General features: G+C 33.3%; 2 long non-coding RNA genes across 2 annotated transcripts; both read right to left on the reverse strand.

Annotated features, from left to right (window-relative positions):
- Positions 1-2,126: 2,126 nt before the first annotated feature.
- Positions 2,127-5,226, reverse strand: LOC127846781 (uncharacterized). Its single transcript, XR_008033664.1, has 2 exons — positions 4,550-5,226; positions 2,127-4,024 (listed from the first exon to the last, which is right to left on the reverse strand). It is a non-coding gene; the product is annotated as an uncharacterized LOC127846781 (long non-coding RNA).
- A 5,576-nt stretch (positions 5,227-10,802) lies between these two features.
- Positions 10,803-13,864, reverse strand: LOC127846472 (uncharacterized). The gene is made up of 3 exons (XR_008033518.1): positions 12,244-13,864; positions 11,619-12,031; positions 10,803-11,523 (listed from the first exon to the last, which is right to left on the reverse strand). It is a non-coding gene; the product is annotated as an uncharacterized LOC127846472 (long non-coding RNA).
- Between the last annotated feature and the right edge of the window lie 1,800 nt (positions 13,865-15,664).

Here is a 15,664-nt window from a genome sequence, read left to right on the forward strand (position 1 = left end):
ATAAAGATTGTGCATTTCCCACATTAATAAGGGTCTTCATCGGCCTACATCGGGTGTACATATATTATTTTAGTTTCTATTTTTTTAACTTTCTTTTTTAGTTATTGCCAACTTTAATAAGTATGTTCAATGACATAAATCTTCAAAACTTTTGCAGCACAAGATAATTGATTTGTAAAAATATGATAGAGTGAAAGAAAAATGATCAAGAACTCGAGCTGGAATTCCAAAAGAGTTAAGGGTCCGAACCCAAAATGGACAGATCGTGTTAGTGGAAACAAACACTGTGGTTTAGACCCAATTTATAAATACACTAGAGAACGTGGTAGGTTGTTTTTATGATGCCCTAATTCTACACAAGCGTGGAATCTCATAATGAACATACAATTCAATATATATGAATTTGTAAGTAAACGAAACAAATGATTCACGTTCATGGTCGCAAAATGTCAACGTTCCATAAGTCATTTAAAAAAGATCAACGATACTGTTATATGTATTTGCAAGATTCGAGTGAAGATACATCTATATTGTCAAACATTTCACTCCGATAAACAGACATCTGTTCCGAAAGTTCCATGGTAGTAATCATTAATTGAACTTAAGAAATCGGTAACAAATCATTTAATAATTTCAATACATGTAAAAACAATACTATAAAATAGCTTATTACCGAATTTAAAGAGTACATACGAATGCCTTTGAGCTGATTATGAGTCAAGTGCGATGCCTAATAATCTAACTTAAATTTGTTAAGAAGAAACTTCATGTATTAGTAACGCGGTTGTTATTGGCACATATATAATGCTTGAACATATAATTAAGAATTCCTTACATCTCATAAACGCTATAATTGACTGCGGTTAAATATATCTCAGTTAAGAACTACAAGAAATGATCTGGATTAAACTTCTTAAATTATAAAATTGTGGCTCTTTGCGGGATTTGTAATGAGTGCGGAACAATGATACAATGAAGATCTCCGGGCCATTAAACATAAACAGATCAAACTACTTGTCAAGTGTCATCAAAACACATATTCATAAACGTATCTTTAGTTAACGATGATCCAGAAAACAAACAATATCACTACATAAGCAGAAACTATCACAATTTACAGATATAACAAGTAACTAATTGTAAAGATGTTCGTTTTATTGACATCTATCTGGAAAACAAATAGAATACTTCGAAATAAGTTTGAATAAATTCTCCTGAATTTTATCATATCTCGTAATCAAGGGACATGTGGAATGTACGTACTACTATAGAAAAATTACAGTTATCGTGCCAAAACATAAATAAGCAAATTGGTTTATTATGTCGCAGTGTCATTTTATATTCGACAATTATGCAAACACTCTTATCTTTTATACCTTAATAGAAGTATTTAAGTGATCTTAGTATAAAGATAACTTGTTTTAATTTCATAACACAATGTAAAAAATAAATTCTAACACGGCACGTGCCAAATTTCATATAAACAAAGAAGAAAATCGTCCATGGGTTATTCTGCAACAAATTATGGGCGGAGCTTATACACCGAAAGCACGCGCTATAGCTAAACAAAACATGCCGATTCATTTTCCACCAGTGTAATAATCCGGTATTTTATGAATGAAAGTCACGTGACAAAATACTACGCTATGAACAGAAATGCGTAAAATTGACCCACTTCCCACGGTGTTCGTCTGCTGCTTCGATACTAAAATGACTGAAGTTCGAATCGGGGCAGTGTGCTCTTATCGCGGATCGAATGATAAACTGGAGAGTTATCGATACAAGACATGATGGACTTGTCAAAAAGTTCTTGATTCGATCCGTGACAAGTGGAGAAGATAAATGCGTTTTTAGTTTTGAAATCTTTGAGAAATACACAAGTACATACAAGGAACTGGACGATTTTTTTCGTGAAACAACAGGATTTGGACTTGACGATGACACAAGTTTTTTGGACGAGGAATTTGATGATATTGGCGAAGTGCCACAGCCAAAACGTTTCAAGGAAGTTTCAAGCATTGACATAACAAAAATTAAGCAACAAAACACAGAGAAAACAACTAATAAACAGACCAAATGGGCAGTGAACATGCTGAAAGGTAATGAAATAAATACACAACATGTAGTCTGTGTTCTTATTTTTATGATTATGGTCAAAAAAACATTGTTAAGTAAATTATAACATCTTAACAACATTATTAAACAAGAGCATAGCATAGCGGGTGCCAACGCTCGGCTGTGGGTGCAGTTTTGTTTTTTTGACCTTTGACCTTGAAGGATGACCTTGACCTTTCACCACTCAAAACGTGCAGCTCCATGGGATTCACATGCATGCCAAATATCAAGTTGCTCTCTTCAATATTGCAAAAGAAATGGCAAATGTTAAAGTTTTCGGACGGCGCATGACGAGCTGGGCAGTGGCTATGACAATACCTTGGGATTTCTTCGAAAACAGCCGAGCTAATAATAACATTACAATACTTTGTTAACATTACATAAAACAGTTAAACTTCCAAAGCTAACATAGCAACAATTAATGAGCCTTGTCAAGCAATAATGATGTTCATTAGGAGAAAAATTATTTTTCTCTTAACATAAATGCTAGAACCAGTATTCTTTTCATCAAACAATCAATCACACCATAATAATCCAATTTGTAAAAATTAAAAAAAAAGTACATGCATTTTATGTTGCATTCATACAGTAAACAAAATGGCATAATTTTTCTGCACTTGTTAGATGTTTTACGATAGTGGATTGAAGCTAAATTTATTTAACACATTTGCAACAATAATGTTGTGAAAACAAGGCCATTCAGGCAATTGCATGCATATTTTGTCTCAATAAAATCTAAAATTGGTTATAAAACAATTGAAAACATGTAGATGATTGATATATGAACTGTGAAATGGCTGTGAACTATTTTATACCAGTAATAACCATTCAAAATGTGTTTTTCTTGTTAAAAAATGATTATTTATTTGGCTTAAACAAACATTATTTTCATCATTTATTAAGCGAACAATTTTCATCTTATCCCATTCTAAGCGGATTGAGGTTTAAAGTGAGTTTGCATGATTTTTATATGTGTCAAATTGTAATATATTCATAAAAATATGTTACAATAAGACAAAATAGGCAAGAAAAATTATACATTAAAGATGAATTTCATAAAATGCAGCAAAGACAAATTATCGCCCCGAGCCGATTGTGATGAAGATATTTCGTACATGTTTTCCTACAATAACCGAAGCATTCGTCTTTTTATTAGGATCAGAGTTAGTGTAAGTGTGTCGTATGAATAGGTATCGTTCCAGGAAATTTAAATGATCCGTAAAACTAAATTTAGATTCACATCGTACACGCATAATATACATGTACATGCTGGCGAATTCGACTGTTTAGACATTTTCGATTTCAGAATTAAATAACTGGCTTGTTTTGCATTTTTCGACACATGTTCTTCTGAACTTTTATTTTAATTTATTTTGAAATATATGTATTTTAACATATTTTATATATATTTATTCATAAATATTTGACAATATTCGTGCATACTCACTTTGAATGAACAACTTAATGTTTATGGATTACAATTAGATCTAACTAAAATAAGTCTTTATTCAAACAGGTGATCAAATCAAATATTAGTATTTTGTTTCATGGTTTAAAATCCATCCTTGCATAAAATGGTTCAGATGCTTTTTACATAAAACCTAACAAACAGAGAACAATGAATGAATTTCAATACATTATTCTTTTTTTAGAATGGATGCTAGAGAACCAAATAAAAACAGTTGAATTTGAGACTTTGACTGACAGTGAGCTAAATAAAATTCTTGAACAGTTCTATGCATCTCTTCAAAGTAAGAGGGGCGCTGAATACTCGAAGTCTGCTTTGGTATCCATACGGGCAGGAATCAACAGGTAACTGACCAGTGAGCCCTTTTCTCGTCCAATCTCATTGATGAAAGACAGGGTTTTTATGTCATCTAACCAGGTCTTGACTGGCATCATAAAGGGTCTGAAATGAGAAGGAAAGGATGTTAGTAAACACAAAGAACCCATTAATGTTGCAGATCACAACAAATTATACCAGTGTGGAGTATTTTCCTTAAACACACCACAATCTCTACAAGATAAAGTCATGTACGAGATTATTTCGCAGTTTGGACGTCGTGGACGTGAAGGGCTGCACACTCTGACCAAATCGGCTTTTACAATTAAAACCGACATATATGGGAAAAGGTATTTTGCCATGACATACAATGAAGCAGACAAAACACACCATGGTCTTGACAACAAAGAAAAAATGAAAGACGCAAGAATGTACGAAACATCAAATGAATTTTGTCCTCTAAAATCATTTGAGAAATATCTTTCAAAATTAAACCCAGAGTGTGACAGGCTCTTTCAGCGGCCAGCTAGAGTGTTCTTAGGAGACACACAGGAGTTTTGGTTTGAAAAAGCGCCACTCGGTATAAACACAATCAACAGTTTCATGCCAAATCTCTCTGTTAAAGCCAACCTGAGCAAAAGGTACACTAACCATTGCATCCGAGCTTTTGTCTCGACACATCTTCATGGCCAGGGTTTCTCAAATGCAGCCATCATGTCAGTGACAGGACACAGAAATGTCCAAAGCCTCACATCATATGTCAAACCCCAGGATGAGGAGAAACGAACCATCAGCAACGCCCTCTCTTATAAGGGAGCATCGTGTGAGCCAGCTCTATCTTCACCACTGGAAATTTCCACTTGCAGTGCATCTTCTGACAGTTACAACCATGCCTGGACTGAATCTGACCAATTAACATCATCAACTGCATCTAATCTCAACCTGCTGAACACTTTTTCTCAATCCAAGCAGTGGTCCATCTTCTCAGGTCCCATTAATTCCAGCACAATAAATATAAACATCCATAAATAAATCCAAATATGAAAAACACTTCCTGCTTACAAACACTGAAACAGCAAAACACGAATAACGGATGAAGATGAGACGTTAAATTAACACTAATTGTAATTTGTTCTGTACAGTATCGTCAGTTTATTCCAATTTATTGTCACATATACAGTGTTGTTGTTTTTTGTAGATGTAACACTCTTGCGTTAATTTAAAGTGTACAATGAAAACATGTTAGTTTACGCAAGTTGTTGTTGTTCTTATTTAACCAAACGTGAGAAATGAAATGGTTTTTTTCCATCCAGTTTGGCTGTTATTGCGGGCGGAGATCTGATCGACAGAACAGCCGAAAGCTATTTTTCTGGGCGGAGCTTCAAATAAAATAGTATGCAAGAAAAATAAGATACATTCTATAAATCTTTAGTAAAAATCGTGTTAGAATCGAAATAATTCGTGTACGTTATAGTTTGTTGTCGAATAACCCACGGCCGGAAGTTCAGATGCGTGGTATCAAATCACTCGTGCTTCGCACTCGTGATTTAATCCCTACGCATCTAAACTTCCGGTCGTGGGTTATTCGACAACAAACTATAACGTACACGAATTATTTCTTAAATAAAACCAAAAGCGTTTTAGTCAGTAAGTCGTTAGTACATATTATATGCTTATATCATAAATATACTAAACGATGCACAAAGCACAGCCAATATGCAGTTTAAACAAAATATCTTATAAAAAGCAAATTTGAAAAGTAACTTTATTATATTATATGATCTGTGTAAGACTATAAACATTTTAATGTAACGTAATATTTGTTTCAAAGATAATTGCAGTGCTGTCTGACCGGAAACGGTTGTGTGTTCATATGCCAGTTTATAGATAGTCATCATGTAAATACAACTGATGTAACTGATTTCTATAATTTTTATTTTACTTAATGATAATATAAAGAAGTGACGTTATAAGACATATATAGTAACGTTTCATGTAGTCCGTTCAGACACATAACGTTTACACCTCATGTGCACAAGTTACTAATAAACGCATACATACAGAAAGCTATATAGAAAAGATTTTTAATGCGATTTCGAAAACAAAAATAATCAGTGCTCTAAACATATGTCCAGTTTAGCTTAAACTTCTAAACATCTAACATCACGCATGATCTACACTTAAGATAACAAATACAATTTAATCAAAAGCTGTAGTTATTTATTTTTTAATTTTGAATTGCTTAATAAAACAAACTCTATATTAACCATATTGATGAAAAATAGCTGCCGAGGTAAACATAATTGTTATCTGAATCTGCATTAAAATATTCCAATTTACATATATTATCTTAATTTGTTCAATTATATTTATCTTTATAGAAACAAACCCCTGATTTGATGCGGTCTATTAATAAATGACAAAACCAACTCCGCACGATTCACAAAACAAGACCAATCATATGTTTGAGGAAAAAATATAAAACAAACTAAAAATAACAATGTAAGCAATATGTGCGATCAGTTTTAGTCTCCAATGACTGTGCGTCAAAATTCACACTAGATCCAGACTTAAGATACAAACACAGACACATATTTTATTGAATATAAAGACATACAATCTCACTTTTAAACTTCAAAATTAAATATTTAATTACACAGTTACTTTACACACGTAACAATATTCGGCCAGTGGTGTCAGTCGGTAAACATATACTCACTGCTGTATATGTGCCTCTCGGATAACAACTGAGATGTTCGATCGGTTACTTTACTATGCACATACTATCAATACAAATAAAACATATCAAACACCATTTTAATATAAACAATAAGGTCAATTCTATAAAAAAAATGATATTACTTTACGATCATATAAAGAAACGGTTTTATAAACAGAAACATACATATATACACACATAATTATAACTAAAAATCTAAAAATCTTAATTCAATATTAAAACAAAAATCTGGTCAGCTCTTATTTATGTATTAACAAATACAGAGTTTAGTTATTCCTTTCAGACACAATATTAATTTTAAAACCAACATGCCCCAAACAATTTTAAACATCTGCGTTTATAAATCAATGCACTAATCAAATGTAATTTTGGTTAAATGTCAATCGAACATCACACATGACTACATCAAAAGCAAATTTGTCATAAATATGGTATAAACGCGTGTTAAGTTCAATATAAATATTTTATTTACAGTGCATAAGTAACCACAACATGAATCATCTCATAATAGTAATCGACAGCGCATGTACATATAAACAAAATGACAATTACCATTCCAATAGCGTTTAACGTGTACTTGAATAAAGTCTAAAGTTTAAATTTAACGTTAAATTTAATGTAAGTAAATGTTACCTATGTTAACAGATAAAAATATCAGCTTTGTTTTCAAACAAATGAAACAAAAACTAACAGTCGATTTAAAAATAAAATTGTTTCATTTCTGCGTACGTTCGCTCTTCGTTGACAGTAATATAGTAAAAAATATAAGGCGTATTGACATGTTTGTTCCAAAAACAAGATTTTCGGCAAATTTTGCAGTTACCCGATGTATCATCAAATGCCCAGCATTTTCTTTGATCTTCATCTTTGGAAATTTTACATTTTTCGTGACATGTAAAACTACATTCTGTACAATGTGTGACATCCTGGCCGGCTGGAAGGTCTTTCTTAACGTGCTTAATCGTCTTTACTGTGTATGTAAAACTTTTATTGTCAGAAATGATGGATTTGTAATGTTTAAATATTGATATCTGTTCGTTCAATGTATTGATCTTTAAAAGGCCAGCATCTAGCAAAGGCTCAATATTTCTTACAATCGCTTCCAAACGATGCCGTTCATTTTAAACATCACCGGTCATCTGCAAGCTTTGTGTAGTTTGTGTTTCTGCACATCTGAAAAAATCCCGAAAACTCTTGAGACCCATGACTCAGAACATCGACGACAGGCTGGATGAATCTAAATCAGTATTATTCGCAAACAAAGCAGCATTGTTGAAGGTGAACCATTTACCAAATGTCAATCCAGATTCTTCTAAGGCTGCTCTCACCGGTAGATTAAGACCTTCTGCAAATGTTATTAACGAACATATGTTCTTTTCTATATCCTTTCCAAACAATGACATTATCGCTTGGAATACATAACTCTGCGATGGAGTCAGCCTAGCATCGGGTGCTTTAATTAGAAAGAAGACAGCATCGAACGCTGAAATTCTCATTGGTGGCTTCGTTGAAAATAATTGTCTAATGTGATCGACGATTTCTTGATCCCGTTGAATCCCTCGTGTATCTCCAAATCCTGGTGTATCAATTATGTGTAAAGTGTATTGCAGTCGTCCACCGTCTTGCGGGTGCATTGTGTAACATGTTATCTACTCCGTTTGCGAAACTGCCTGATTTTAAAACTATGTCATTAATAACATGCCTTAAATGCGCATGAAACCCACATGTTTATGTATATTTTCTGTATTTGTCGAAACAAATCGAGGTGTGAAAGCGATACGGTTCTTTATTCATGTTGAAAAAAATCCATGATAAGAAAAAAATATCCACATTAAAAGATTCAAAATTTATAGACCAAATGCATTAAGATTTAATACATGATTGTCTTATCTATTCAACTTTGTTTGTAAAAATATCATTTTACTAACGAAATTGTTATTTGCAAAAAAGTATTGAATTTCCCCCTTTTTTAACGCTGAAGTGCTATTATGTTTCACCATAAAGATCAGAGCCTTAAAGTGTAAAGCGATTTGAAACACAAACACTTGTAGATCATGGATTTCATCATTTAAGATGATTTTAAAAGTGTATACATGTTGTGTTCTTTAGTATAACGTACACTTACAAATGCCACCTAGAAGTTGTTTGCATTCAGTATGAGTCAGCATGTTTTTATTGTATGCGGTAGTGGTAGTGAGAAAAAGCTCAAAGTGACATTTTTACTTAAACAATTCAAACTGATTTATTTATTCAATCTCATGTTATTTCAGACGAATTCTCTGTCTATTGAATTCTAAACTAGTCAAACCATATATAGTTTAGAATCTGTAAAATATTGTTTAGGTTATTGTCGCCTAATCTTTTTTGAAACCAAATGCTTCGATTTCAATGGCAAACACTAATCAATCGATCTTGCACTTGCATTTAGCTAAAAGGAACGTATATGCGAGTGGTCTATATGTGTTTGCATAACAATGGACATATTAACCATAGTCCTTCACATATTCTTATTCACTTAACCATTGTCTTATATATTAGGATACACTACTTACCATTAATAATTATATTCACTCAATCGCACTTTCAAATCATGTTATTTCTCCTTACATAATAGAAATTCCAGTAATCTCTGGAAACTGTATTTTCTAAGAGTGTGCAAACTGTTTCTAATTGTACATCATCGCATGTTCATATGAACTTGCAAACTTAGAACACAATTACGTTATTCAAAATAGTTAACAGGTTTGTCCTATCTCGCTTTCAATATTATCAATCAAAGCACATCCTACCAGTACAGTTACCAACCCAAACCAAACTATCTCCTGTAGGTTTGCAAACCAAATAATATCTAATGAGAATCACTACCTACTTATTTACATCCAGTGGAACAATTACTTTCGCAATAACATTTCAACACAATGGCTAGCTGCGGATTAGATCCGCTCTGCGGCCACACGCTTTATTTTTGGATTGGTCTTATAATCTACGGTCATTCTCTCCTACCTCTTAAGTTTAAATGTTTCTTACTGATTTACACCTACCATCACAATTACTTGCAAGTCCATATAAACAGACTCCCAGAGCCTTTGATAATGTTTGCTGTGACAGCTCTGCGAGTCCATATGTACCCCTTCATAAACGCAACCGCAGTTCTCCACAGCTGATCAGTGCGCATCACTCTACAGACGTCGTTCGTGACCAATTAAGGAAGGCGATAAATTAACTTCAAAAACACATAAAACTTGCCTTAATGTCAACCTACGGACGTTATCTTTTTCATGCACCCTTAACAAACGACCATGTTTCAACACACTATTCTTGTTGACTTTTTATGTTGAAATTTGGAAAAATGTAAATATTCGAAAATCGTTATGGACAACATCACAAATAACGATGTACAAAAGATTGGTGTAAAAAACCTAACCGATAGCGACACTTTATGTCGGCCACATTACGACAGTTGTTCATGATGGTGAATAGAGAATGCGAAAGACAAATAAAGTAAATAAAAAGCAATTATTAACTAGGGTTAATCAACATAGTTACCACCAGATAACTTCTCTTTTTTCTACCGATTAACATTTCTAGACTAACCTACCAAATTTCATCACACCAAAATGTTTATCATTTGACTTAAATTTAATCAGCACAATTAGGAAGCAAATTGTATATCGCAAGACTGGTAACCAACCAACATCAATTCACCAGCAGTTACCAACCAACGAAATATCACCAGAATAGTAACCAACTTAACCACATTTCACAAACAGTGTTACCTTATTATTCAAATTTAAGCAGCAATGGTATTCAGGGTTCCAATGTAATTCACACGTTATTGACACTGAGACCCGCTGATTTACATCTCAGCACAATGACAAATGGTAAATTCCACAAAAGGGGAATAAAGAGCTGCTTGTAACTTACAGTTATGAAGAAGATTTCACTTGCTATTAATTGTAAAAAGGCTAAGTTAATAGGTTTTTCAAATCAAATATATTTTTTTCAATTGGAAAAATGAATAGAAAGATTTAAATGTTTCTTCAATTTGACCAAATTGAATACAAAATTAAACAGTCTGATCAGAACACCATATGAAGAAATCATTAGTCATGGTTTCTATAAAAACCAACAATTTGTGGTTCAGTACTTTAATAGAGATTAAAATGAGGAAAACATCTCTGTCAACTTTCAAAATGCAACAAGGTTTTTGGCCATGTTTATGTTGAAATAGACTTAAACCGAAAAGAAATAATGTCAATAAGAGACCAAAAATGTACTAAAATAAATAAACCCAATTTAAGAAAAACAATCGAAATAAAAAGAGATAATAATTGTCACTAAAAGGGTTTCTTAATATCAAAACCTAAATGCGAAAGTTACAAGTGGCACTGCACTGCACATTTCACATTTTCGGATTAAAAAAGTAAATTTCACTCAAAATCGTTTGGACAAGTTGTCATTTTACTTTTAAAAAGGACTGGAAATAATATATGTTATTGCAAGATAGGCATTGATGTCTCGATACAATATACACATAAAAAGTCATTTTCTGAAAAAAAAGAAGAGTAAGTTAGAACCCTTTTGATTTAAACCGTCGAATTAAATACAAATATCACTAACATGTATTACCAATTCCAACCAGAATTTACGTTTTCAAGAACTTTTATATGATAATAATATGCTATTTATAAATTGATATCTACCTGATTAGCCTCCTTCTGTCTTTCTTCATCTTCAAGACTTATAATTGCAAACCTAAATTCATCATTCCAATTCACACCAAGTATGTAGTTTGCCATACAATCAACAAGTGTACTTTTTCCGGTTCCTGTTTCACCGATTAGTAAAACTGTCCTCTCCTTCCAATTCAATTTTCTCGGAGACCCTGCAATTAAAATTTAATTACATTTGTATGCGAAGTCAATAAGCAAAACACAACATAACTAAATAGACTATCAATATATGATCGAAATATCTTACCAATATCAAATTTCCTTGTTTTCCCTATTTTGCGCTGTTTTGACTTCGTTCATAGGTAGTGCATAATGGACGGGAATCGTATTCGCAACGCTACGAATAGTAGAAAATTTAACAATATGAGATGCAGGAGATTTTTTTGTTGTCACTATTTCACTTTCTTTGCTATAATTACTTTCATAGTCATTATATACAGCTCGAATGCGAAAGACAAATTGTACGTCAGATTTTACGTTGTGCAATTCAACAATGTTTGTTTCAACATTGTCATAGCAAATCTTCCACTTAGTCTCCTTATATTCTCTGCAAACTATCTGGAAATAAGCTCCAGTCGTGAACAAAGAAGGCTTTTCCCAAGTCAGGGTAATGTTATCGGAACCTACGTTGATTGCTGTTGGCTGACCAGGGGTACTTTCCTACAATACACACAATATATAATTTTTGATAATACTAATTATAAAATTAATAATAATAATTATTATAATCATTATTATTATTATTATTATTATTAATATTATGATAATACAACTTATTAATAGTAATGTATGGTTATGTTTAATGATGTGTATGTGGCTTTTATCACTTCTTTAGTTAATAAATAATAATTTGAATACAACCACATACCTACCGAATCGATGGAATCCGCTGAACGAGCAGCGGCATCTTGATGGCCGTCTATTATTTGCAACACATGCTTTCAAAACGACTTCTGTAATGTGTGATATTTTGCGCAGCTGTCACAAAGCTTTTCGTGTTTACATGCTGCACACAAATAAACGGCAGGGTATGCTTTCTTTAGTACTGAACATGGTCCACAAAACTCCACGTGTTTTCCGGTGTAATCAGCTTCCTCAAAGCTGTTAATATTTTTCAATGCGTGATCTAGGAATAACTTGTTTGCTTTGTGATATATCGCACATTCCTCGCAAAGCATTTCATTTTCACATTCTGCACACAACCAAGCCGCGAAGATGTACTTATTTTGTTCTTTACATGGATCGCAAATCAATTTTCGTTGGTCATCTATCTTAATTTTCTTATTTTCCATATATTGCTTTATATCTGTTAACGTATGTCATCGATTCGACTCCCTTGAAATGTGATATTTGCCACAATGTTGACAGAGTAATTCATTATGACATTCTACACAAAAAGAAACCGCATAGTTTGAATTATCTCGTGATCTACAAGGCTCACACAGCCACTGTTTGTCACTTTCAATCAAAGTTCTTTCATAAGGGTTGTCGTTTGTAATTTATGAGAACGAGTTGATTTCTGTATGTTGTGACGTTTTCCACATGCCTAACTAAGAAATTCATTATCACATCCTGTACAAATTAAACATGCAGGACTTGATTTCTAATTTGCTGCGCAAGACATGCACATCTTTTGGTTGTTCGTTATTTTATGTTTTGCAGTTTCGAAGTACTGACTTACGTCTTGCAATTTGGGCGTTCGAGTTGACTTTTGTATGTTGTGATGGTTACCGCATATTTCACATAGAAATTCGTTTTTGCATTCAGCGCAAAAGAAACATGCAGGGCTCGATAGCTCGTTTGCTGTGCAAAGCTCGCAAGAAAATTTTGTGTTGATGTTTAAATTCTGAACTTCAACGTAATGATCTATATCTTGCAATGTGTGCGTTTTAGTTGACTTTTGTATTTTGTGAAGTTTACTGCATCTCTCACAAAGAAATTCATTTTCACATTCGGGACAAAAGTAGCACGCAGGGCTAGATTTCTCGTTTGCTGTGTGCAAAACTCGCAAAGCAATAGTTTGGCGATGATTTCAGAATTCGGAACATCCACGTACTGACTTATATCTTTCAATGTGTGCTTTTTAGTTGATTTCTGTATATTGTGATGTTTACCACATGTCTCACACAGAAATTCATTATCACAATCGGCGCAAAAGTAGCTTGCAGGAATTGGTTTACCGTTTGCCTTGCAAAGCTCACACAACTTTTGATTTTTGATGATATCAGGATTCGCAACTACCACGTACTGTCTTATATCTTGTAGTTTGTGTCTTTTGGTTGATTTTTGTAAAGTATGATGTTTACCGCATGTCTCACATAGAACTTCATTTTCGCATTCGGCACAAAAGTAGCATGCAGGAATTGATTTCTCGTTTGATGTGCAAAGCTCACAACATTTTTGGTTGTTGGTGACTTTAGCATTCAGAGCCTCGATGTGCACGCTTATATCTTGCAATTTGTGCGTTCGAATTGATTTCTGTATATTGTGATGTTTACCACATGTCTCACACATAATTCCTTTTCACAATAAAGCGCAAAAGTAGCTTGCAGGAATTGACGTATCGTTTGATGTGCAAAGCTCGCACAAGTTTTGATTTTTGATGATATCAGCATTCGCAACTTCCACGTACTGTCTTATTTCTTGTATTTTGTGTCTTTTGGTTGATTGTTGTAAAGTGTGATGTTTACCGCATGTCTCACAAAGAAATTCATTTTTGCATTCGGCACAAAAGTAGCATGTAGGAATTGACTTCTCGTTTGCTATGCAAGGCTCGCAAAACGTTTGGGTTTTAGTGATGTCTGGATACGCAGCTTCCACGTACTGATTGATACCTTGCAATTTGTGCATTCGAGTCAATTTCTGTATATTGTGATGTTTTCCGCATGACTCACTAAGAAATTCATTTTCGCATTTGGCACAAAAACAGTATGCAGGAATTGATTTTTCGTTTGCCGTGCATGGTTCACACAACTTTGCGATGCCGATGACATTAGTCTTTGTGCCGTTCACGTACTTACTTATATCTTGCAACTTATGCGACCGAGTTAATTTCTGTAAAGTGTGATGTTTACTACATGCCTCACAAAGAAATTCATGTTCACATGTGGCACAAAAGTGGCATGCAATATTTTTTTTCGCATTTTTGTGCAAGGCTTGCACATCTTTTGTTGACCTGTAACTTCCGTATTTATATTATGGATCGTTTGGCTTAATTCATTCAATGTTTTTTCCCGATCTTCCTCCATCAATGGGATTAGCATATCTGTTTTTTCATGGTTATTGATCGTATCAAATAACTTTTCTTCCTCCTCGCAAATTATAGCAGCACCTCTGTTTTCATTTTGACAGTCGTTTGAAATGAGCTCGCTAAGTGACGACTCAATTAAAAACCTTTTTGGCTGATTGCATGATGTGCAATGTTTTAGTAAATCTTTTGATCCAGATTCTGGAATCGGCTCGTTTTCGTCTTTGGTTTGCAAAGGAATATGGACATTTTCCGTCATTAGTGTTTTTGTTACTGCACGGTTATCAAAATTATCATGAACAATTTCAGACAAATGTAGTTCGTCTGTAGAATCGTCCCTTTTATCTGCTGTTGCATCCATAACGGCTACAAGAAGATTTTAAAAGGAATATAATAATAGACCGGTTTCATAATACTACTACTGTTGCTAATTTAAGATATCACGTGACGCGTCGAATTTCAGAACGAGGCTGAACATGTAACTTTCCTTAGCTGGAATATCGATGAGTTTATACCTGTTGATTATAAAGTTTCATGAGCACTGAAACTGATAACAATAACGTCAAACATATGTATAAAGGCGTGCGTTTAGTAATTATCATATACACGTTAAACAGCATAACATCTAAATAATAATTCAACGACATACTATTTATAACCATTATTGTATCTTTATAAATTTTATTTCATTTTATTAAAATACGAACTATCCATGATCATCAGAGTATAGGTGGTCTGAAGCATCGATAATTGAACAAAACAAAGATATACAATAACCGTCTAATACAATACATGTACATAGCATTATATACCTTTAATGCTCAAAGGTATGGGTGTGTTGATTTGTGAATTTTTTTTTATGAACGATCGAACGTGTAAGAGGTGTGTTGAATAACCATAAGACAAAGCACTAGAAAAGACGAAAAACATTACACTATTTCAATGTAGTGTATTTTTTATCGAATAAATTTTCTTTTACAGTGAATGACTATTCTATAGACAAGACAAGACAACTAATTTCGTAATTAAAGGCCAGCGGTCCAAAC

The sequence above is a fragment of the Dreissena polymorpha genome, chromosome 9 (genome assembly GCF_020536995.1).
Source record: "Dreissena polymorpha isolate Duluth1 chromosome 9, UMN_Dpol_1.0, whole genome shotgun sequence".
NCBI classification, from domain to species: Eukaryota; Metazoa; Mollusca; class Bivalvia; order Myida; family Dreissenidae; genus Dreissena; species Dreissena polymorpha.